Source organism: Rhinolophus sinicus, chromosome 7 (genome assembly GCF_057876585.1).
Source record: "Rhinolophus sinicus isolate RSI-liver-muscle chromosome 7, RSI-T2T, whole genome shotgun sequence".
Lineage (NCBI taxonomy): Eukaryota > Metazoa > Chordata > Mammalia > Chiroptera > Rhinolophidae > Rhinolophus > Rhinolophus sinicus.
Window position 1 is genome coordinate 30,416,644 of NC_142507.1, and position 20,282 is coordinate 30,436,925.

A 20,282-nucleotide genomic window follows, 5' to 3' on the forward strand; every position below is an offset into this window, starting at 1 on the left:
GCCTGCCGCAGTTAGCCGCGTCTCGCTCGCCGCCGCCTCCCCGCCGTCGCAGGGCTCCCTCTCGCTCCCCGACACTGCCGCTGCCGCAACCCCCAACGCCCAAGCCCAGGGCTGCCTGCCGGCGGAGGCATCCATCAGGCTCTCTCCATCCCAGGACGTGCCGGTCCTTTGCACCTCGGCCCGAGCCCAGGGGACGCCCTTCCCTGCCCCTGCCCCTGGGACCCGACACACAGGATCGGCGTGTCCTCGGGCAAACGGGACGCCCACCCGCCCCGCCCCACCGGAGTCTTCTGTCTCCGCTGGCAGGCACCTCGCCCCACACCCCCGCGCGTCCCCTCCCGTCTCCCACAAGAGCCAGGAGCCCTCCCTTCCCGCCAGCCACGGTGTCCCCGACACACAGGGCACAAAGAGTCGGGACAAACCAGGGGACGGCGGGAGCAGCACCCCAACGCACAACGCGCCATCGACTCCAGGGAAGACCACCACAAGGGAAGAGCAGGCACGCAGGCACACAACCCTCACAACAAGGGTGCCTGGGGGCTGCCACTCTCCTCCCTCGGGCAGGTCCCTGGGCGGGGCTCAGAGCCCACTGGCCCTCCGCAGACCCTGGCGGCCCGCCCCGGGGGCTTCAATGGTGACTGCCAACGCCAGGGCAATGCCTCCTTAGCGGAGCCCAGCCCCGGGCACGACCGCACTCCGTTGGAGAAGCTGCCACTTCAACACAGCCTCAGTGCGTCTGTCCCAGTCCGTGTGCCCGCCTGTGCGTCCCTCCCACCCTCCCCCACCCCATGTCTGTCTGGCTCCGTGACATGCCAGTTGGGCTCTGGCTCTGGCTCAGGAGCTCTCTCCGCGCGTGCCAGCCCCCTCGCTCTCTGTCTCTGGCCATGTCTCTCTGTATGTCTAGATACATACATGTACGTGTATATACGTGTATATTTCCATCTCGCTCCCTCTTACTCCTCCTCCCGTTCTGTCTGTCTGTCCCTGTCCTGCGGGGACTCTAGTCCCTCTGCCCGCACAAAGACGCAGGAGTTGGCGAGGCCAAGAAGGAACACCAACAGAGCCAAGGATAGGGGGCTCATAGCACCATGTCTCACGGGCGGCTGGCTTGGAGACACGGCAAGCCGGAGCCGCCCGATCCCCTACCTGCCGGCCGGCCGATTCTCAGCCAACCAACAGACCCCCCAACCTACCGACCCACCAAGCCGGCCAACTGCATTCCGCGCCCCTCTGCAATTTGCATTCCTCCGCAGCCCCTCCGGTGGCCAATGGCCAACTGGCAACAGCTGATGGCCAAGCGGTCACAGCTGATGACCATGGAGCCCCCACGCAGCACCCCTCCGCGCGAGGCCCAGAGCCTGGAAACTGCTCTCTGCGAGTCTGTCCCCACAGTCCCCGTCTGTCTCTCTCCGCTTCTCTCTTGCTCCGTCTCTGGCCTTCTCTCATCCTCTCTCTCACCTCCCTGGGTCAGGAGAGGTGACGCGTAGCCAGTGAAGCGACCGGAGATCGGGCGGGCCGCCGGTCCGGTCGCTGACGAGGGGCGAGGGCCCAGACAGAAGGCTGTGTGACGAAGGGTGGCGGCAGGCTGGAGGTGCTGCCCCCTGGTGGCGGGTGGCTCTCCCTGGCTTTGGGCCAGTGGGTGGAGCCGGCCAGGGCCATGGCCTGGGTTGCACGTCCCTAGGGTGGAGGGGCCTGAGAGGACCCTGCGACCCCCTCGGTGGCCCTGAGAGGTGGGGACAGCACAGCAGCAAGGGGGGTGTGCGGTTGTGGGGCTGGGGGGGGGATGAGAGGGGTTGGGGTGGGGGGGCGTGGTAAAAGCCGTTCGGGGCCTGGGGAATCCCAGGACGCCAGGGCGCCCAGACATATGTCACAGTCAGGGAAGTGACAGAGGCCCGTGGAGCCACTGGGGGGCGCGAAGGGGCCTCGCTGCGGGCCAGGAGTAGCCCGTCGCCCACATCAGCGGCGTCCGGAGGAGGCGGAGAGCGGGCGGGCGGCGCTCAGGCAGACATGCTCGCCACCCGAGCGGCCCAGCAGCATGGCGCGCGCTCAGCAGGCAGGTCGGGAGCAGGCTCTTGCAGTGCCGGGAGCCGGGTCCCAGCGCCTAAGGCCATACCACCGTGAACGCGCCAGATCTCCTCTGATCTCGGAAGCTAAGCAGGGTCGGGCCTGGTTAGTACTTGGATGGGAGACCGCCTGGGAATACCTGTAGGCTTTTGCTCGCCTCTCCTTTTCGCCGCGGCCCCCCGCCCCCCCCCCCCCGCATGGCTCCCCCGAACCCCTGCCTCCCCTTGCCCCTCTGCAGCCGCCCAGCCAGCCGAAGGTCCCCCTGGCCAGAGGAGTGTCAGCCGCCCGGCACTACAAGCTCGCATCCCCGGTCGCACACCAGGCCCGTCGGCCAGGGCTAACCCCCACACCCTCTTCTTAGTCCTCTTCAGTCCCGCAGGCCGTCATCCCGAACCCTTCGCCGACCCGAGGTCGCCCCACCGCTGCCAGCGCTGCCCTCGCCCCCGCCGCCACCGCCAAATCCGCAGCCATCACCGCGCTCCCCACACCCCCCGCCGGCGCTGCCCTCACCCCTGCCCCCGCCCTCGCCGCCGCCATCGCTGTACTCCTTCAAACTCCCGCCTCTGCTCTCCCCTCTTCGGCCGCCAGCACCTCCCTCTTCCCCGCTACCGCCGCCGCCCGCGCCATCGCCTCCCCGCGCTCAGCGCTCGCCGACACAGCCCCCAACGCTGCCGCCGCCTCCATCGCCGACCTCGCAACCCTCCCGCGCCGCCGCTGCCGCCTCCGCCGCCATCGCTGCTCGCGATCAGCCCACGCTTCTGCCGTCGCCGCCACCACCGCGCTCCCCACCCCCTCCGCCAGCGCTCCCCTCACCCCCGCTCCCGCCGCCGCCATTGCCTCACTCCCTCAATCTCCCTCCTCTGCTCTCCCTGCCTCCAGCACCGCCATCACACCCGCCCCCGCCCCCGACGCCGCCTTCGACGTACTCCCTCAAACTCCCTCCTCGGCTCTCCCCCCCTCGGCCGCCAGCACCGCGCTCCCCATCCCCGCCTCCAGCACCGCCATCTCCCCCGCAACCGTCCCCGCCATCGCCATACTCCCTCAATCTCCCGCCTCTGCTCTCCCGGCTTCCGCCGTCAGCACCGCCCTCACGCCCTCCCCCCGCCCGCCCCCGCCGCCGCCGCCATCGAACCCCGTGCCCCAGCGCCCACCGTCAGAGCCCCCATTGTCGCCACCGCCATCGCCGACCTGTCGCCATCCACGCGGTTGCCATCGCCTACCTCGCCACCCACCCCTGCCTCCTCCGCGGACCCCGCCGCCCCCGCCGCGGCCGCCATCGCTGCTCGCGATCAGCCCCCGCTTCTGCCGCCGCCGCCGCCGCCGCCGCCGCCGCCATCACCGCGCTCCCCACGCCCTCCGCCAGCGTTCCCCTCACCGCAGCACCCGCCCCCGCCGCCGCCATCGCCGTACTCCGTCAAACTCCCTGCTCTGCTCTACCCCCCTCGGCCGCCAGCACCGCGCTCCCCATTCCCGCCGCAAGTGCTGCCCTCTCCCCCACCCCCGCCCCCGCCGCCGCCGCCGCCGCCGCCGCCGCCCGCTCCGCCGCCGCGGGGGTCCTCCCACAACTCCCAGGCCCAGGGTTGCCTGCTGGTGCAAGCCCCCACCAGCCTTGGGGGTGCGGTTGGGGGTAAACCTGGTGGCGGTAGGGGGGCGGTGTGTATGCCGGTCTGGGTCCGGGGAGTCCCAGGACGCCAGAGTTCCACGACTTCTGGCACCCTCAGGGAAGCGGCAGTGTCCCACGGAGCCTCGGGTGGCGCGAAGGGGCCTGGCTGCCGGCCAGGAGTAGCCCGCCGCCCACGCCAGGGGCATTCGGAGGAGGCGGGGAGCCGGACTGAGCGGGGACGCGGTGCTGGCAGAGCCGGCCAGCGTGTCGATGCTCGCCACCGGAGCTGAGCATCTGCATGGCGCGCGTTCACGAGGCAGGCCGGGTGCAGGCTCTTGGGGCGCGGGGAGCCGTGTCCCAGCGTCTACGGCCATACCACCCTGAACGCGCCCCATCTCCTCTGATCTGGGGAGTTAAGCAGGGAGGGGCCTGGTTAGTACTTGGATGGGAGACCGCCTGGGAATACCTGTAGGCTTTTGCTCGCCTCTCGTTTGGCGCCGCCGCCCCGGCGTGGCTCCCTCCGAACCCCTGCCGCCCCTTGCCTCTCTGCAGCCGCCCGGCCAGCCGAAGGTCCCCCTGGCCAGAGGAGGGTCAGCCGCCCGGCACTACAAGCTCGCATCCCCGGTCGCACACCAGGACCGTCGGCCAGGGCTCCCCCCCACTCCCTCTTCTTAGTGCTCTTGGCCGAGGCAGGCCGTCAGCCTGCCGCAGTTAGCCGCGTCTCGCTCGCCGCCGCCTCCCCGCCGTCGCAGGGCTCCCTCTCGCTCCCCGACACTGCCGCTGCCGCAACCCCCAACGCCCAAGCCCAGGGCTGCCTGCCGGCGGAGGCATCCATCAGGCTCTCTCCATCCCAGGACGTGCCGGTCCTTTGCACCTCGGCCCGAGCCCAGGGGACGCCCTTCCCTGCCCCTGCCCCTGGGACCCGACACACAGGATCGGCGTGTCCTCGGGCAAACGGGACGCCCACCCGCCCCGCCCCACCGGAGTCTTCTGTCTCCGCTGGCAGGCACCTCGCCCCACACCCCCGCGCGTCCCCTCCCGTCTCCCACAAGAGCCAGGAGCCCTCCCTTCCCGCCAGCCACGGTGTCCCCGACACACAGGGCACAAAGAGTCGGGACAAACCAGGGGACGGCGGGAGCAGCACCCCAACGCACAACGCGCCATCGACTCCAGGGAAGACCACCACAAGGGAAGAGCAGGCACGCAGGCACACAACCCTCACAACAAGGGTGCCTGGGGGCTGCCACTCTCCTCCCTCGGGCAGGTCCCTGGGCGGGGCTCAGAGCCCACTGGCCCTCCGGAGACCCTGGCGGCCCGCCCCGGGGGCTGCAATGGTGACTGCCAACGCCAGGGCAATGCCTCCTTAGCGGAGCCCAGCCCCGGGCACGACCGCACTCCGTTGGAGAAGCTGCCACTTCAACACAGCCTCAGTGCGTCTGTCCCAGTCCGTGTGCCCGCCTGTGCGTCCCTCCCACCCTCCCCCACCCCATGTCTGTCTGGCTCCGTGACATGCCAGTTGGGCTCTGGCTCTGGCTCAGGAGCTCTCTCCGCGCGTGCCAGCCCCCTCGCTCTCTGTCTCTGGCCATGTCTCTCTGTATGTCTAGATACATACATGTACGTGTATATACGTGTATATTTCCATCTCGCTCCCTCTTACTCCTCCTCCCGTTCTGTCTGTCTGTCCCTGTCCTGCGGGGACTCTAGTCCCTCTGCCCGCACAAAGACGCAGGAGTTGGCGAGGCCAAGAAGGAACACCAACAGAGCCAAGGATAGGGGGCTCATAGCACCATGTCTCACGGGCGGCTGGCTTGGAGACACGGCAAAGCCGGAGCCGCCCGATCCCCTACCTGCCGGCCGGCCGATTCTCAGCCAACCAACAGACCCCCCAACCTACCGACCCACCAAGCCGGCCAACTGCATTCCGCGCCCCTCTGCAATTTGCATTCCTCCGCAGCCCCTCCGGTGGCCAATGGCCAACTGGCAACAGCTGATGGCCAAGCGGTCACAGCTGATGACCATGGAGCCCCCACGCAGCACCCCTCCGCGCGAGGCCCAGAGCCTGGAAACTGCTCTCTGCGAGTCTGTCCCCACAGTCCCCGTCTGTCTCTCTCCGCTTCTCTCTTGCTCCGTCTCTGGCCTTCTCTCATCCTCTCTCTCACCTCCCTGGGTCAGGAGAGGTGACGCGTAGCCAGTGAAGCGACCGGAGATCGGGCGGGCCGCCGGTCCGGTCGCTGACGAGGGGCGAGGGCCCAGACAGAAGGCTGTGTGACGAAGGGTGGCGGCAGGCTGGAGGTGCTGCCCCCTGGTGGCGGGTGGCTCTCCCTGGCTTTGGGCCAGTGGGTGGAGCCGGCCAGGGCCATGGCCTGGGTTGCACGTCCCTAGGGTGGAGGGGCCTGAGAGGACCCTGCGACCCCCTCGGTGGCCCTGAGAGGTGGGGACAGCACAGCAGCAAGGGGGGTGTGCGGTTGTGGGGCTGGGGGGGGGATGAGAGGGGTTGGGGTAGGGGGGGCGTGGTAAAAGCCGTTCGGGGCCTGGGGAATCCCAGGACGCCAGGGCGCCCAGACATATGTCACAGTCAGGGAAGTGACAGAGGCCCGTGGAGCCACTGGGGGGCGCGAAGGGGCCTCGCTGCGGGCCAGGAGTAGCCCGTCGCCCACATCAGCGGCGTCCGGAGGAGGCGGAGAGCGGGCGGGCGGCGCTCAGGCAGACATGCTCGCCACCCGAGCGGCCCAGCAGCATGGCGCGCGCTCAGCAGGCAGGTCGGGAGCAGGCTCTTGCAGTGCCGGGAGCCGGGTCCCAGCGCCTAAGGCCATACCACCGTGAACGCGCCAGATCTCCTCTGATCTCGGAAGCTAAGCAGGGTCGGGCCTGGTTAGTACTTGGATGGGAGACCGCCTGGGAATACCTGTAGGCTTTTGCTCGCCTCTCCTTTTCGCCGCCGCCCCCCCCCCCCCCCCCCCGCATGGCTCCCTCCGAACCCCTGCCTCCCCTTGCCCCTCTGCAGCCGCCCAGCCAGCCGAAGGTCCCCCTGGCCAGAGGAGGGTCAGCCGCCCGGCACTACAAGCTCGCATCCCCGGTCGCACACCAGGCCCGTCGGCCAGGGCTAACCCCCACACCCTCTTCTTAGTCCTCTTCAGTCCCGCAGGCCGTCATCCCGAACCCTTCGCCGACCCGCGGTCGCCCCACCGCCGCCAGCGCTGCCCTCGCCCCCGCCGCCACCGCCAAATCCGCAGCCATCACCGCGCTCCCCACACCCCCCGCCGGCGCTGCCCTCACCCCTGCCCCCGCCCTCGCCGCCGCCATCGCTGTACTCCTTCAAACTCCCGCCTCTGCTCTCCCCTCTTCGGCCGCCAGCACCTCCCTCTTCCCCTCTACCGCCGCCGCCCGCGCCATCGCCTCCCCGCGCTCAGCGCTCGCCGACACAGCCCCCAACGCTGCCGCCGCCTCCATCGCCGACCTCGCAACCCTCCCGCGCCGCCGCTGCCGCCTCCGCCGCCATCGCTGCTCGCGATCAGCCCACGCTTCTGCCGCCGCCGCCACCACCGCGCTCCCCACCCCCTCCGCCAGCGCTCCCCTCACCCCCGCTCCCGCCGCCGCCATTGCCTCACTCCCTCAATCTCCCTCCTCTGTTCTCCCTGCCTCCAGCACCGCCATCACACCCGCCCCCGCCCCCGACGCCGCCTTCGACGTACTCCCTCAAACTCCCTCCTCGGCTCTCCCCCCCTCGGCCGCCAGCACCGCGCTCCCCATCCCCGCCTCCAGCACCGCCATCTCCCCCGCAACCGTCCCCGCCATCGCCATACTCCCTCAATCTCCCGCCTCTGCTCTCCCGGCTTCCGCCGTCAGCACCGCCCTCACGCCCTCCCCCCGCCCGCCCCCGCCGCCGCCGCCATCGAACCCCGTGCCCCAGCGCCCACCGTCAGAGCCCCCATTGTCGCCACCGCCATCGCCGACCTGTCGCCATCCACGCGGTTGCCATCGCCTACCTCGCCACCCACCCCTGCCTCCTCCGCGGACCCCGCCGCCCCCGCCGCGGCCGCCATCGCTGCTCGCGATCAGCCCCCGCTTCTGCCGCCGCCGCCGCCGCCGCCGCCGCCGCCGCCGCCATCACCGCGCTCCCCACGCCCTCCGCCAGCGTTCCCCTCACCGCAGCACCCGCCCCCGCCGCCGCCATCGCCGTACTCCGTCAAACTCCCTGCTCTGCTCTACCCCCCTCGGCCGCCAGCACCGCGCTCCCCATTCCCGCCGCAAGTGCTGCCCTCTCCCCCACCCCCGCCCCCGCCGCCGCCGCCGCCGCCGCCGCCGCCCGCTCCGCCGCCGCGGGGGTCCTCCCACAACTCCCAGGCCCAGGGTTGCCTGCTGGTGCAAGCCCCCACCAGCCTTGGGGGTGCGGTTGGGGGTAAACCTGGTGGCGGTAGGGGGGCGGTGTGTATGCCGGTCTGGGTCCGGGGAGTCCCAGGACGCCAGAGTTCCACGACTTCTGGCACCCTCAGGGAAGCGGCAGTGTCCCACGGAGCCTCGGGTGGCGCGAAGGGGCCTGGCTGCCGGCCAGGAGTAGCCCGCCGCCCACGCCAGGGGCATTCGGAGGAGGCGGGGAGCCGGACTGAGCGGGGACGCGGTGCTGGCAGAGCCGGCCAGCGTGTCGATGCTCGCCACCGGAGCTGAGCATCTGCATGGCGCGCGTTCACGAGGCAGGCCGGGTGCAGGCTCTTGGGGCGCGGGGAGCCGTGTCCCAGCGTCTACGGCCATACCACCCTGAACGCGCCCCATCTCCTCTGATCTGGGGAGTTAAGCAGGGAGGGGCCTGGTTAGTACTTGGATGGGAGACCGCCTGGGAATACCTGTAGGCTTTTGCTCGCCTCTCCTTTGGCGCCGCCGCCCCGGCGTGGCTCCCTCCGAACCCCTGCCGCCCCTTGCCTCTCTGCAGCCGCCCGGCCAGCCGAAGGTCCCCCTGGCCAGAGGAGGGTCAGCCGCCCGGCACTACAAGCTCGCATCCCCGGTCGCACACCAGGACCGTCGGCCAGGGCTCCCCCCCACTCCCTCTTCTTAGTGCTCTTGGCCGAGGCAGGCCGTCAGCCTGCCGCAGTTAGCCGCGTCTCGCTCGCCGCCGCCTCCCCGCCGTCGCAGGGCTCCCTCTCGCTCCCCGACACTGCCGCTGCCGCAACCCCCAACGCCCAAGCCCAGGGCTGCCTGCCGGCGGAGGCATCCATCAGGCTCTCTCCATCCCAGGACGTGCCGGTCCTTTGCACCTCGGCCCGAGCCCAGGGGACGCCCTTCCCTGCCCCTGCCCCTGGGACCCGACACACAGGATCGGCGTGTCCTCGGGCAAACGGGACGCCCACCCGCCCCGCCCCACCGGAGTCTTCTGTCTCCGCTGGCAGGCACCTCGCCCCACACCCCCGCGCGTCCCCTCCCGTCTCCCACAAGAGCCAGGAGCCCTCCCTTCCCGCCAGCCACGGTGTCCCCGACACACAGGGCACAAAGAGTCGGGACAAACCAGGGGACGGCGGGAGCAGCACCCCAACGCACAACGCGCCATCGACTCCAGGGAAGACCACCACAAGGGAAGAGCAGGCACGCAGGCACACGACCCTCACAACAAGGGTGCCTGGGGGCTGCCACTCTCCTCCCTCGGGCAGGTCCCTGGGCGGGGCTCAGAGCCCACTGGCCCTCCGCAGACCCTGGCGGCCCGCCCCGGGGGCTTCAATGGTGACTGCCAACGCCAGGGCAATGCCTCCTGAGCGGAGCCCAGCCCCGGGCACGACCGCACTCCGTTGGAGAAGCTGCCACTTCAACACAGCCTCAGTGCGTCTGTCCCAGTCCGTGTGCCCGCCTGTGCGTCCCTCCCACCCTCCCCCACCCCATGTCTGTCTGGCTCCGTGACATTCCAGTTGGGCTCTGGCTCTGGCTCAGGAGCTCTCTCCGCGCGTGCCAGCCCCCTCGCTCTCTGTCTCTGGCCATGTCTCTCTGTATGTCTAGATACATACATGTACGTGTATATACGTGTATATTTCCATCTCGCTCCCTCTTACTCCTCCTCCCGTTCTGTCTGTCTGTCCCTGTCCTGCGGGGACTCTAGTCCCTCTGCCCGCACAAAGACGCAGGAGTTGGCGAGGCCAAGAAGGAACACCAACAGAGCCAAGGATAGGGGGCTCATAGCACCATGTCTCACGGGCGGCTGGCTTGGAGACACGGCAAAGCCGGAGCCGCCCGATCCCCTACCTGCCGGCCGGCCGATTCTCAGCCAACCAACAGACCCCCCAACCTACCGACCCACCAAGCCGGCCAACTGCATTCCGCGCCCCTCTGCAATTTGCATTCCTCCGCAGCCCCTCCGGTGGCCAATGGCCAACTGGCAACAGCTGATGGCCAAGCGGTCACAGCTGATGACCATGGAGCCCCCACGCAGCACCCCTCCGCGCGAGGCCCAGAGCCTGGAAACTGCTCTCTGCGAGTCTGTCCCCACAGTCCCCGTCTGTCTCTCTCCGCTTCTCTCTTGCTCCGTCTCTGGCCTTCTCTCATCCTCTCTCTCACCTCCCTGGGTCAGGAGAGGTGACGCGTAGCCAGTGAAGCGACCGGAGATCGGGCGGGCCGCCGGTCCGGTCGCTGACGAGGGGCGAGGGCCCAGACAGAAGGCTGTGTGACGAAGGGTGGCGGCAGGCTGGAGGTGCTGCCCCCTGGTGGCGGGTGGCTCTCCCTGGCTTTGGGCCAGTGGGTGGAGCCGGCCAGGGCCATGGCCTGGGTTGCACGTCCCTAGGGTGGAGGGGCCTGAGAGGACCCTGCGACCCCCTCGGTGGCCCTGAGAGGTGGGGACAGCACAGCAGCAAGGGGGCTGTGCGGTTGTGGGGCTGGGGGGGGGATGAGAGGGGTTGGGGTAGGGGGGGCGTGGTAAAAGCCGTTCGGGGCCTGGGGAATCCCAGGACGCCAGGGCGCCCAGACATATGTCACAGTCAGGGAAGTGACAGAGGCCCGTGGAGCCACTGGGGGGCGCGAAGGGGCCTCGCTGCGGGCCAGGAGTAGCCCGTCGCCCACATCAGCGGCGTCCGGAGGAGGCGGAGAGCGGGCGGGCGGCGCTCAGGCAGACATGCTCGCCACCCGAGCGGCCCAGCAGCATGGCGCGCGCTCAGCAGGCAGGTCGGGAGCAGGCTCTTGCAGTGCCGGGAGCCGGGTCCCAGCGCCTAAGGCCATACCACCGTGAACGCGCCAGATCTCCTCTGATCTCGGAAGCTAAGCAGGGTCGGGCCTGGTTAGTACTTGGATGGGAGACCGCCTGGGAATACCTGTAGGCTTTTGCTCGCCTCTCCTTTTTGCCGCCGCCCCCCCCCCCGCATGGCTCCCTCCCTCCCCTTGCCCCTCTGCAGCCGCCCAGCCAGCCGAAGGTCCCCCTGGCCAGAGGAGGGTCAGCCGCCCGGCACTACAAGCTCGCATCCCCGGTCGCACACCAGGCCCGTCGGCCAGGGCTAACCCCCACACCCTCTTCTTAGTCCTCTTCAGTCCCGCAGGCCGTCATCCCGAACCCTTCGCCGACCCGCGGTCGCCCCACCGCCGCCAGCGCTGCCCTCGCCCCCGCCGCCACCGCCAAATCCGCAGCCATCACCGCGCTCCCCACACCCCCCGCCGGCGCTGCCCTCACCCCTGCCCCCGCCCTCGCCGCCGCCATCGCTGTACTCCTTCAAACTCCCGCCTCTGCTCTCCCCTCTTCGGCCGCCAGCACCTCCCTCTTCCCCTCTACCGCCGCTGCCCGCGCCATCGCCTCCCCGCGCTCAGCGCTCGCCGACACAGCCCCCAACGCTGCCGCCGCCTCCATCGCCGACCTCGCAACCCTCCCGCGCCGCCGCTGCCGCCTCCGCCGCCATCGCTGCTCGCGATCAGCCCACGCTTCTGCCGTCGCCGCCACCACCGCGCTCCCCACCCCCTCCGCCAGCGCTCCCCTCACCCCCGCTCCCGCCGCCGCCATTGCCTCACTCCCTCAATCTCCCTCCTCTGCTCTCCCTGCCTCCAGCACCGCCATCACACCCGCCCCCGCCCCCGACGCCGCCTTCGACGTACTCCCTCAAACTCCCTCCTCGGCTCTCCCCCCCTCGGCCGCCAGCACCGCGCTCCCCATCCCCGCCTCCAGCACCGCCATCTCCCCCGCAACCGTCCCCGCCATCGCCATACTCCCTCAATCTCCCGCCTCTGCTCTCCCGGCTTCCGCCGTCAGCACCGCCCTCACGCCCTCCCCCCGCCCGCCCCCGCCGCCGCCGCCATCGAACCCCGTGCCCCAGCGCCCACCGTCAGAGCCCCCATTGTCGCCACCGCCATCGCCGACCTGTCGCCATCCACGCGGTTGCCATCGCCTACCTCGCCACCCACCCCTGCCTCCTCCGCGGACCCCGCCGCCCCCGCCGCGGCCGCCATCGCTGCTCGCGATCAGCCCCCGCTTCTGCCGCCGCCGCCGCCGCCGCCGCCGCCATCACCGCGCTCCCCACGCCCTCCGCCAGCGTTCCCCTCACCGCAGCACCCGCCCCCGCCGCCGCCATCGCCGTACTCCGTCAAACTCCCTGCTCTGCTCTACCCCCCTCGGCCGCCAGCACCGCGCTCCCCATTCCCGCCGCAAGTGCTGCCCTCTCCCCCACCCCCGCCCCCGCCGCCGCCGCCGCCGCCGCCGCCCGCTCCGCCGCCGCGGGGGTCCTCCCACAACTCCCAGGCCCAGGGTTGCCTGCTGGTGCAAGCCCCCACCAGCCTTGGGGGTGCGGTTGGGGGTAAACCTGGTGGCGGTAGGGGGGCGGTGTGTATGCCGGTCTGGGTCCGGGGAGTCCCAGGACGCCAGAGTTCCACGACTTCTGGCACCCTCAGGGAAGCGGCAGTGTCCCACGGAGCCTCGGGTGGCGCGAAGGGGCCTGGCTGCCGGCCAGGAGTAGCCCGCCGCCCACGCCAGGGGCATTCGGAGGAGGCGGGGAGCCGGACTGAGCGGGGACGCGGTGCTGGCAGAGCCGGCCAGCGTGTCGATGCTCGCCACCGGAGCTGAGCATCTGCATGGCGCGCGTTCACGAGGCAGGCCGGGTGCAGGCTCTTGGGGCGCGGGGAGCCGTGTCCCAGCGTCTACGGCCATACCACCCTGAACGCGCCCCATCTCCTCTGATCTGGGGAGTTAAGCAGGGAGGGGCCTGGTTAGTACTTGGATGGGAGACCGCCTGGGAATACCTGTAGGCTTTTGCTCGCCTCTCCTTTGGCGCCGCCGCCCCGGCGTGGCTCCCTCCGAACCCCTGCCGCCCCTTGCCTCTCTGCAGCCGCCCGGCCAGCCGAAGGTCCCCCTGGCCAGAGGAGGGTCAGCCGCCCGGCACTACAAGCTCGCATCCCCGGTCGCACACCAGGACCGTCGGCCAGGGCTCCCCCCCACTCCCTCTTCTTAGTGCTCTTGGCCGAGGCAGGCCGTCAGCCTGCCGCAGTTAGCCGCGTCTCGCTCGCCGCCGCCTCCCCGCCGTCGCAGGGCTCCCTCTCGCTCCCCGACACTGCCGCTGCCGCAACCCCCAACGCCCAAGCCCAGGGCTGCCTGCCGGCGGAGGCATCCATCAGGCTCTCTCCATCCCAGGACGTGCCGGTCCTTTGCACCTCGGCCCGAGCCCAGGGGACGCCCTTCCCTGCCCCTGCCCCTGGGACCCGACACACAGGATCGGCGTGTCCTGGGGCAAACGGGACGCCCACCCGCCCCGCCCCACCGGAGTCTTCTGTCTCCGCTGGCAGGCACCTCGCCCCACACCCCCGCGCGTCCCCTCCCGTCTCCCACAAGAGCCAGGAGCCCTCCCTTCCCGCCAGCCACGGTGTCCCCGACACACAGGGCACAAAGAGTCGGGACAAACCAGGGGACGGCGGGAGCAGCACCCCAACGCACAACGCGCCATCGACTCCAGGGAAGACCACCACAAGGGAAGAGCAGGCACGCAGGCACACAACCCTCACAACAAGGGTGCCTGGGGGCTGCCACTCTCCTCCCTCGGGCAGGTCCCTGGGCGGGGCTCAGAGCCCACTGGCCCTCCGGAGACCCTGGCGGCCCGCCCCGGGGGCTGCAATGGTGACTGCCAACGCCAGGGCAATGCCTCCTTAGCGGAGCCCAGCCCCGGGCACGACCGCACTCCGTTGGAGAAGCTGCCACTTCAACACAGCCTCAGTGCGTCTGTCCCAGTCCGTGTGCCCGCCTGTGCGTCCCTCCCACCCTCCCCCACCCCATGTCTGTCTGGCTCCGTGACATGCCAGTTGGGCTCTGGCTCTGGCTCAGGAGCTCTCTCCGCGCGTGCCAGCCCCCTCGCTCTCTGTCTCTGGCCATGTCTCTCTGTATGTCTAGATACATACATGTACGTGTATATACGTGTATATTTCCATCTCGCTCCCTCTTACTCCTCCTCCCGTTCTGTCTGTCTGTCCCTGTCCTGCGGGGACTCTAGTCCCTCTGCCCGCACAAAGACGCAGGAGTTGGCGAGGCCAAGAAGGAACACCAACAGAGCCAAGGATAGGGGGCTCATAGCACCATGTCTCACGGGCGGCTGGCTTGGAGACACGGCAAAGCCGGAGCCGCCCGATCCCCTACCTGCCGGCCGGCCGATTCTCAGCCAACCAACAGACCCCCCAACCTACCGACCCACCAAGCCGGCCAACTGCATTCCGCGCCCCTCTGCAATTTGCATTCCTCCGCAGCCCCTCCGGTGGCCAATGGCCAACTGGCAACAGCTGATGGCCAAGCGGTCACAGCTGATGACCATGGAGCCCCCACGCAGCACCCCTCCGCGCGAGGCCCAGAGCCTGGAAACTGCTCTCTGCGAGTCTGTCCCCACAGTCCCCGTCTGTCTCTCTCCGCTTCTCTCTTGCTCCGTCTCTGGCCTTCTCTCATCCTCTCTCTCACCTCCCTGGGTCAGGAGAGGTGACGCGTAGCCAGTGAAGCGACCGGAGATCGGGCGGGCCGCCGGTCCGGTCGCTGACGAGGGGCGAGGGCCCAGACAGAAGGCTGTGTGACGAAGGGTGGCGGCAGGCTGGAGGTGCTGCCCCCTGGTGGCGGGTGGCTCTCCCTGGCTTTGGGCCAGTGGGTGGAGCCGGCCAGGGCCATGGCCTGGGTTGCACGTCCCTAGGGTGGAGGGGCCTGAGAGGACCCTGCGACCCCCTCGGTGGCCCTGAGAGGTGGGGACAGCACAGCAGCAAGGGGGGTGTGCGGTTGTGGGGCTGGGGGGGGGATGAGAGGGGTTGGGGTAGGGGGGGCGTGGTAAAAGCCGTTCGGGGCCTGGGGAATCCCAGGACGCCAGGGCGCCCAGACATATGTCACAGTCAGGGAAGTGACAGAGGCCCGTGGAGCCACTGGGGGGCGCGAAGGGGCCTCGCTGCGGGCCAGGAGTAGCCCGTCGCCCACATCAGCGGCGTCCGGAGGAGGCGGAGAGCGGGCGGGCGGCGCTCAGGCAGACATGCTCGCCACCCGAGCGGCCCAGCAGCATGGCGCGCGCTCAGCAGGCAGGTCGGGAGCAGGCTCTTGCAGTGCCGGGAGCCGGGTCCCAGCGCCTAAGGCCATACCACCGTGAACGCGCCAGATCTCCTCTGATCTCGGAAGCTAAGCAGGGTCGGGCCTGGTTAGTACTTGGATGGGAGACCGCCTGGGAATACCTGTAGGCTTTTGCTCGCCTCTCCTTTTCGCCGCCGCCCCCCCCCCCCCCCCCCCGCATGGCTCCCTCCGAACCCCTGCCTCCCCTTGCCCCTCTGCAGCCGCCCAGCCAGCCGAAGGTCCCCCTGGCCAGAGGAGGGTCAGCCGCCCGGCACTACAAGCTCGCATCCCCGGTCGCACACCAGGCCCGTCGGCCAGGGCTAACCCCCACACCCTCTTCTTAGTCCTCTTCAGTCCCGCAGGCCGTCATCCCGAACCCTTCGCCGACCCGCGGTCGCCCCACCGCCGCCAGCGCTGCCCTCGCCCCCGCCGCCACCGCCAAATCCGCAGCCATCACCGCGCTCCCCACACCCCCCGCCGGCGCTGCCCTCACCCCTGCCCCCGCCCTCGCCGCCGCCATCGCTGTACTCCTTCAAACTCCCGCCTCTGCTCTCCCCTCTTCGGCCGCCAGCACCTCCCTCTTCCCCTCTACCGCCGCCGCCCGCGCCATCGCCTCCCCGCGCTCAGCGCTCGCCGACACAGCCCCCAACGCTGCCGCCGCCTCCATCGCCGACCTCGCAACCCTCCCGCGCCGCCGCTGCCGCCTCCGCCGCCATCGCTGCTCGCGATCAGCCCACGCTTCTGCCGCCGCCGCCACCACCGCGCTCCCCACCCCCTCCGCCAGCGCTCCCCTCACCCCCGCTCCCGCCGCCGCCATTGCCTCACTCCCTCAATCTCCCTCCTCTGTTCTCCCTGCCTCCAGCACCGCCATCACACCCGCCCCCGCCCCCGACGCCGCCTTCGACGTACTCCCTCAAACTCCCTCCTCGGCTCTCCCCCCCTCGGCCGCCAGCACCGCGCTCCCCATCCCCGCCTCCAGCACCGCCATCTCCCCCGCAACCGTCCCCGCCATCGCCATACTCCCTCAATCTCCCGCCTCTGCTCTCCCGGCTTCCGCCGTCAGCACCGCCCTCACGCCCTCCCCCCGCCCGCCCCCGCCGCCGCCGCCATCGAACCCCGTGCCCCAGCGCCCACCGTCAGAGCCCCCATTGTCGCCACCGCCATCGCCGACCTGTCGCCATCCACGCGGTTGCCATCGCCTACCTCGCCACCCACCCCTGCCTCCTCCGCGGACCCCGCCGCCCCCGCCGCGGCCGCCATCGCTGCTCGCGATCAGCCCCCGCTTCTGCCGCCGCCGCCGCCGCCGCCGCCGCCGCCGCCGCCATCACCGCGCTCCCCACGCCCTCCGCCAGCGTTCCCCTCACCGCAGCACCCGCCCCCGCCGCCGCCATCGCCGTACTCCGTCAAACTCCCTGCTCTGCTCTACCCCCCTCGGCCGCCAGCACCGCGCTCCCCATTCCCGCCGCAAGTGCTGCCCTCTCCCCCACCCCCGCCCCCGCCGCCGCCGCCGCCGCCGCCGCCGCCCGCTCCGCCGCCGCGGGGGTCCTCCCACAACTCCCAGGCCCAGGGTTGCCTGCTGGTGCAAGCCCCCACCAGCCTTGGGGGTGCGGTTGGGGGTAAACCTGGTGGCGGTAGGGGGGCGGTGTGTATGCCGGTCTGGGTCCGGGGAGTCCCAGGACGCCAGAGTTCCACGACTTCTGGCACCCTCAGGGAAGCGGCAGTGTCCCACGGAGCCTCGGGTGGCGCGAAGGGGCCTGGCTGCCGGCCAGGAGTAGCCCGCCGCCCACGCCAGGGGCATTCGGAGGAGGCGGGGAGCCGGACTGAGCGGGGACGCGGTGCTGGCAGAGCCGGCCAGCGTGTCGATGCTCGCCACCGGAGCTGAGCATCTGCATGGCGCGCGTTCACGAGGCAGGCCGGGTGCAGGCTCTTGGGGCGCGGGGAGCCGTGTCCCAGCGTCTACGGCCATACCACCCTGAACGCGCCCCATCTCCTCTGATCTGGGGAGTTAAGCAGGGAGGGGCCTGGTTAGTACTTGGATGGGAGACCGCCTGGGAATACCTGTAGGCTTTTGCTCGCCTCTCCTTTGGCGCCGCCGCCCCGGCGTGGCTCCCTCCGAACCCCTGCCGCCCCTTGCCTCTCTGCAGCCGCCCGGCCAGCCGAAGGTCCCCCTGGCCAGAGGAGGGTCAGCCGCCCGGCACTACAAGCTCGCATCCCCGGTCGCACACCAGGACCGTCGGCCAGGGCTCCCCCCCACTCCCTCTTCTTAGTGCTCTTGGCCGAGGCAGGCCGTCAGCCTGCCGCAGTTAGCCGCGTCTCGCTCGCCGCCGCCTCCCCGCCGTCGCAGGGCTCCCTCTCGCTCCCCGACACTGCCGCTGCCGCAACCCCCAACGCCCAAGCCCAGGGCTGCCTGCCGGCGGAGGCATCCATCAGGCTCTCTCCATCCCAGGACGTGCCGGTCCTTTGCACCTCGGCCCGAGCCCAGGGGACGCCCTTCCCTGCCCCTGCCCCTGGGACCCGACACACAGGATCGGCGTGTCCTCGGGCAAACGGGACGCCCACCCGCCCCGCCCCACCGGAGTCTTCTGTCTCCGCTGGCAGGCACCTCGCCCCACACCCCCGCGCGTCCCCTCCCGTCTCCCACAAGAGCCAGGAGCCCTCCCTTCCCGCCAGCCACGGTGTCCCCGACACACAGGGCACAAAGAGTCGGGACAAACCAGGGGACGGCGGGAGCAGCACCCCAACGCACAACGCGCCATCGACTCCAGGGAAGACCACCACAAGGGAAGAGCAGGCACGCAGGCACACGACCCTCACAACAAGGGTGCCTGGGGGCTGCCACTCTCCTCCCTCGGGCAGGTCCCTGGGCGGGGCTCAGAGCCCACTGGCCCTCCGCAGACCCTGGCGGCCCGCCCCGGGGGCTTCAATGGTGACTGCCAACGCCAGGGCAATGCCTCCTGAGCGGAGCCCAGCCCCGGGCACGACCGCACTCCGTTGGAGAAGCTGCCACTTCAACACAGCCTCAGTGCGTCTGTCCCAGTCCGTGTGCCCGCCTGTGCGTCCCTCCCACCCTCCCCCACCCCATGTCTGTCTGGCTCCGTGACATTCCAGTTGGGCTCTGGCTCTGGCTCAGGAGCTCTCTCCGCGCGTGCCAGCCCCCTCGCTCTCTGTCTCTGGCCATGTCTCTCTGTATGTCTAGATACATACATGTACGTGTATATACGTGTATATTTCCATCTCGCTCCCTCTTACTCCTCCTCCCGTTCTGTCTGTCTGTCCCTGTCCTGCGGGGACTCTAGTCCCTCTGCCCGCACAAAGACGCAGGAGTTGGCGAGGCCAAGAAGGAACACCAACAGAGCCAAGGATAGGGGGCTCATAGCACCATGTCTCACGGGCGGCTGGCTTGGAGACACGGCAAAGCCGGAGCCGCCCGATCCCCTACCTGCCGGCCGGCCGATTCTCAGCCAACCAACAGACCCCCCAACCTACCGACCCACCAAGCCGGCCAACTGCATTCCGCGCCCCTCTGCAATTTGCATTCCTCCGCAGCCCCTCCGGTGGCCAATGGCCAACTGGCAACAGCTGATGGCCAAGCGGTCACAGCTGATGACCATGGAGCCCCCACGCAGCACCCCTCCGCGCGAGGCCCAGAGCCTGGAAACTGCTCTCTGCGAGTCTGTCCCCACAGTCCCCGTCTGTCTCTCTCCGCTTCTCTCTTGCTCCGTCTCTGGCCTTCTCTCATCCTCTCTCTCACCTCCCTGGGTCAGGAGAGGTGACGCGTAGCCAGTGAAGCGACCGGAGATCGGGCGGGCCGCCGGTCCGGTCGCTGACGAGGGGCGAGGGCCCAGACAGAAGGCTGTGTGACGAAGGGTGGCGGCAGGCTGGAGGTGCTGCCCCCTGGTGGCGGGTGGCTCTCCCTGGCTTTGGGCCAGTGGGTGGAGCCGGCCAGGGCCATGGCCTGGGTTGCACGTCCCTAGGGTGGAGGGGCCTGAGAGGACCCTGCGACCCCCTCGGTGGCCCTGAGAGGTGGGGACAGCACAGCAGCAAGGGGGCTGTGCGGTTGTGGGGCTGGGGGGGGGATGAGAGGGGTTGGGGTAGGGGGGGCGTGGTAAAAGCCGTTCGGGGCCTGGGGAATCCCAGGACGCCAGGGCGCCCAGACATATGTCACAGTCAGGGAAGTGACAGAGGCCCGTGGAGCCACTGGGGGGCGCGAAGGGGCCTCGCTGCGGGCCAGGAGTAGCCCGTCGCCCACATCAGCGGCGTCCGGAGGAGGCGGAGAGCGGGCGGGCGGCGCTCAGGCAGACATGCTCGCCACCCGAGCGGCCCAGCAGCATGGCGCGCGCTCAGCAGGCAGGTCGGGAGCAGGCTCTTGCAGTGCCGGGAGCCGGGTCCCAGCGCCTAAGGCCATACCACCGTGAACGCGCCAGATCTCCTCTGATCTCGGAAGCTAAGCAGGGTCGGGCCTGGTTAGTACTTGGATGGGAGACCGCCTGGGAATACCTGTAGGCTTTTGCTCGCCTCTCCTTTTTGCCGCCGCCCCCCCCCCCGCATGGCTCCCTCCCTCCCCTTGCCCCTCTGCAGCCGCCCAGCCAGCCGAAGGTCCCCCTGGCCAGAGGAGGGTCAGCCGCCCGGCACTACAAGCTCGCATCCCCGGTCGCACACCAGGCCCGTCGGCCAGGGCTAACCCCCACACCCTCTTCTTAGTCCTCTTCAGTCCCGCAGGCCGTCATCCCGAACCCTTCGCCGACCCGCGGTCGCCCCACCGCCGCCAGCGCTGCCCTCGCCCCCGCCGCCACCGCCAAATCCGCAGCCATCACCGCGCTCCCCACACCCCCCGCCGGCGCTGCCCTCACCCCTGCCCCCGCCCTCGCCGCCGCCATCGCTGTACTCCTTCAAACTCCCGCCTCTGCTCTCCCCTCTTCGGCCGCCAGCACCTCCCTCTTCCCCTCTACCGCCGCTGCCCGCGCCATCGCCTCCCCGCGCTCAGCGCTCGCCGACACAGCCCCCAACGCTGCCGCCGCCTCCATCGCCGACCTCGCAACCCTCCCGCGCCGCCGCTGCCGCCTCCGCCGCCATCGCTGCTCGCGATCAGCCCACGCTTCTGCCGTCGCCGCC

At 70.5% G+C, this 20,282-nt stretch overlaps 9 pseudogenes; all 9 read left to right on the forward strand.

The window, feature by feature from the left end:
- Positions 1 to 2,099: 2,099 nt before the first annotated feature.
- Positions 2,100 to 2,219, forward strand: LOC148757700 (5S ribosomal RNA; annotated as a pseudogene).
- A 1,810-nt stretch (positions 2,220 to 4,029) lies between these two features.
- LOC148757701 (5S ribosomal RNA) lies at positions 4,030 to 4,149 on the forward strand (annotated as a pseudogene).
- A 2,319-nt stretch (positions 4,150 to 6,468) lies between these two features.
- LOC148757702 (5S ribosomal RNA) lies at positions 6,469 to 6,588 on the forward strand (annotated as a pseudogene).
- Positions 6,589 to 8,404: 1,816 nt separating this feature from the next.
- LOC148757703 (5S ribosomal RNA) lies at positions 8,405 to 8,524 on the forward strand (annotated as a pseudogene).
- Positions 8,525 to 10,843: 2,319 nt separating this feature from the next.
- On the forward strand, positions 10,844 to 10,963 carry LOC148757704 (5S ribosomal RNA; annotated as a pseudogene).
- Positions 10,964 to 12,749: 1,786 nt separating this feature from the next.
- LOC148757705 (5S ribosomal RNA) lies at positions 12,750 to 12,869 on the forward strand (annotated as a pseudogene).
- Positions 12,870 to 15,188: 2,319 nt separating this feature from the next.
- Positions 15,189 to 15,308, forward strand: LOC148757706 (5S ribosomal RNA; annotated as a pseudogene).
- Positions 15,309 to 17,124: 1,816 nt separating this feature from the next.
- Positions 17,125 to 17,244, forward strand: LOC148757707 (5S ribosomal RNA; annotated as a pseudogene).
- Positions 17,245 to 19,563: 2,319 nt separating this feature from the next.
- On the forward strand, positions 19,564 to 19,683 carry LOC148757708 (5S ribosomal RNA; annotated as a pseudogene).
- The last annotated feature ends 599 nt before the right edge of the window (positions 19,684 to 20,282 follow it).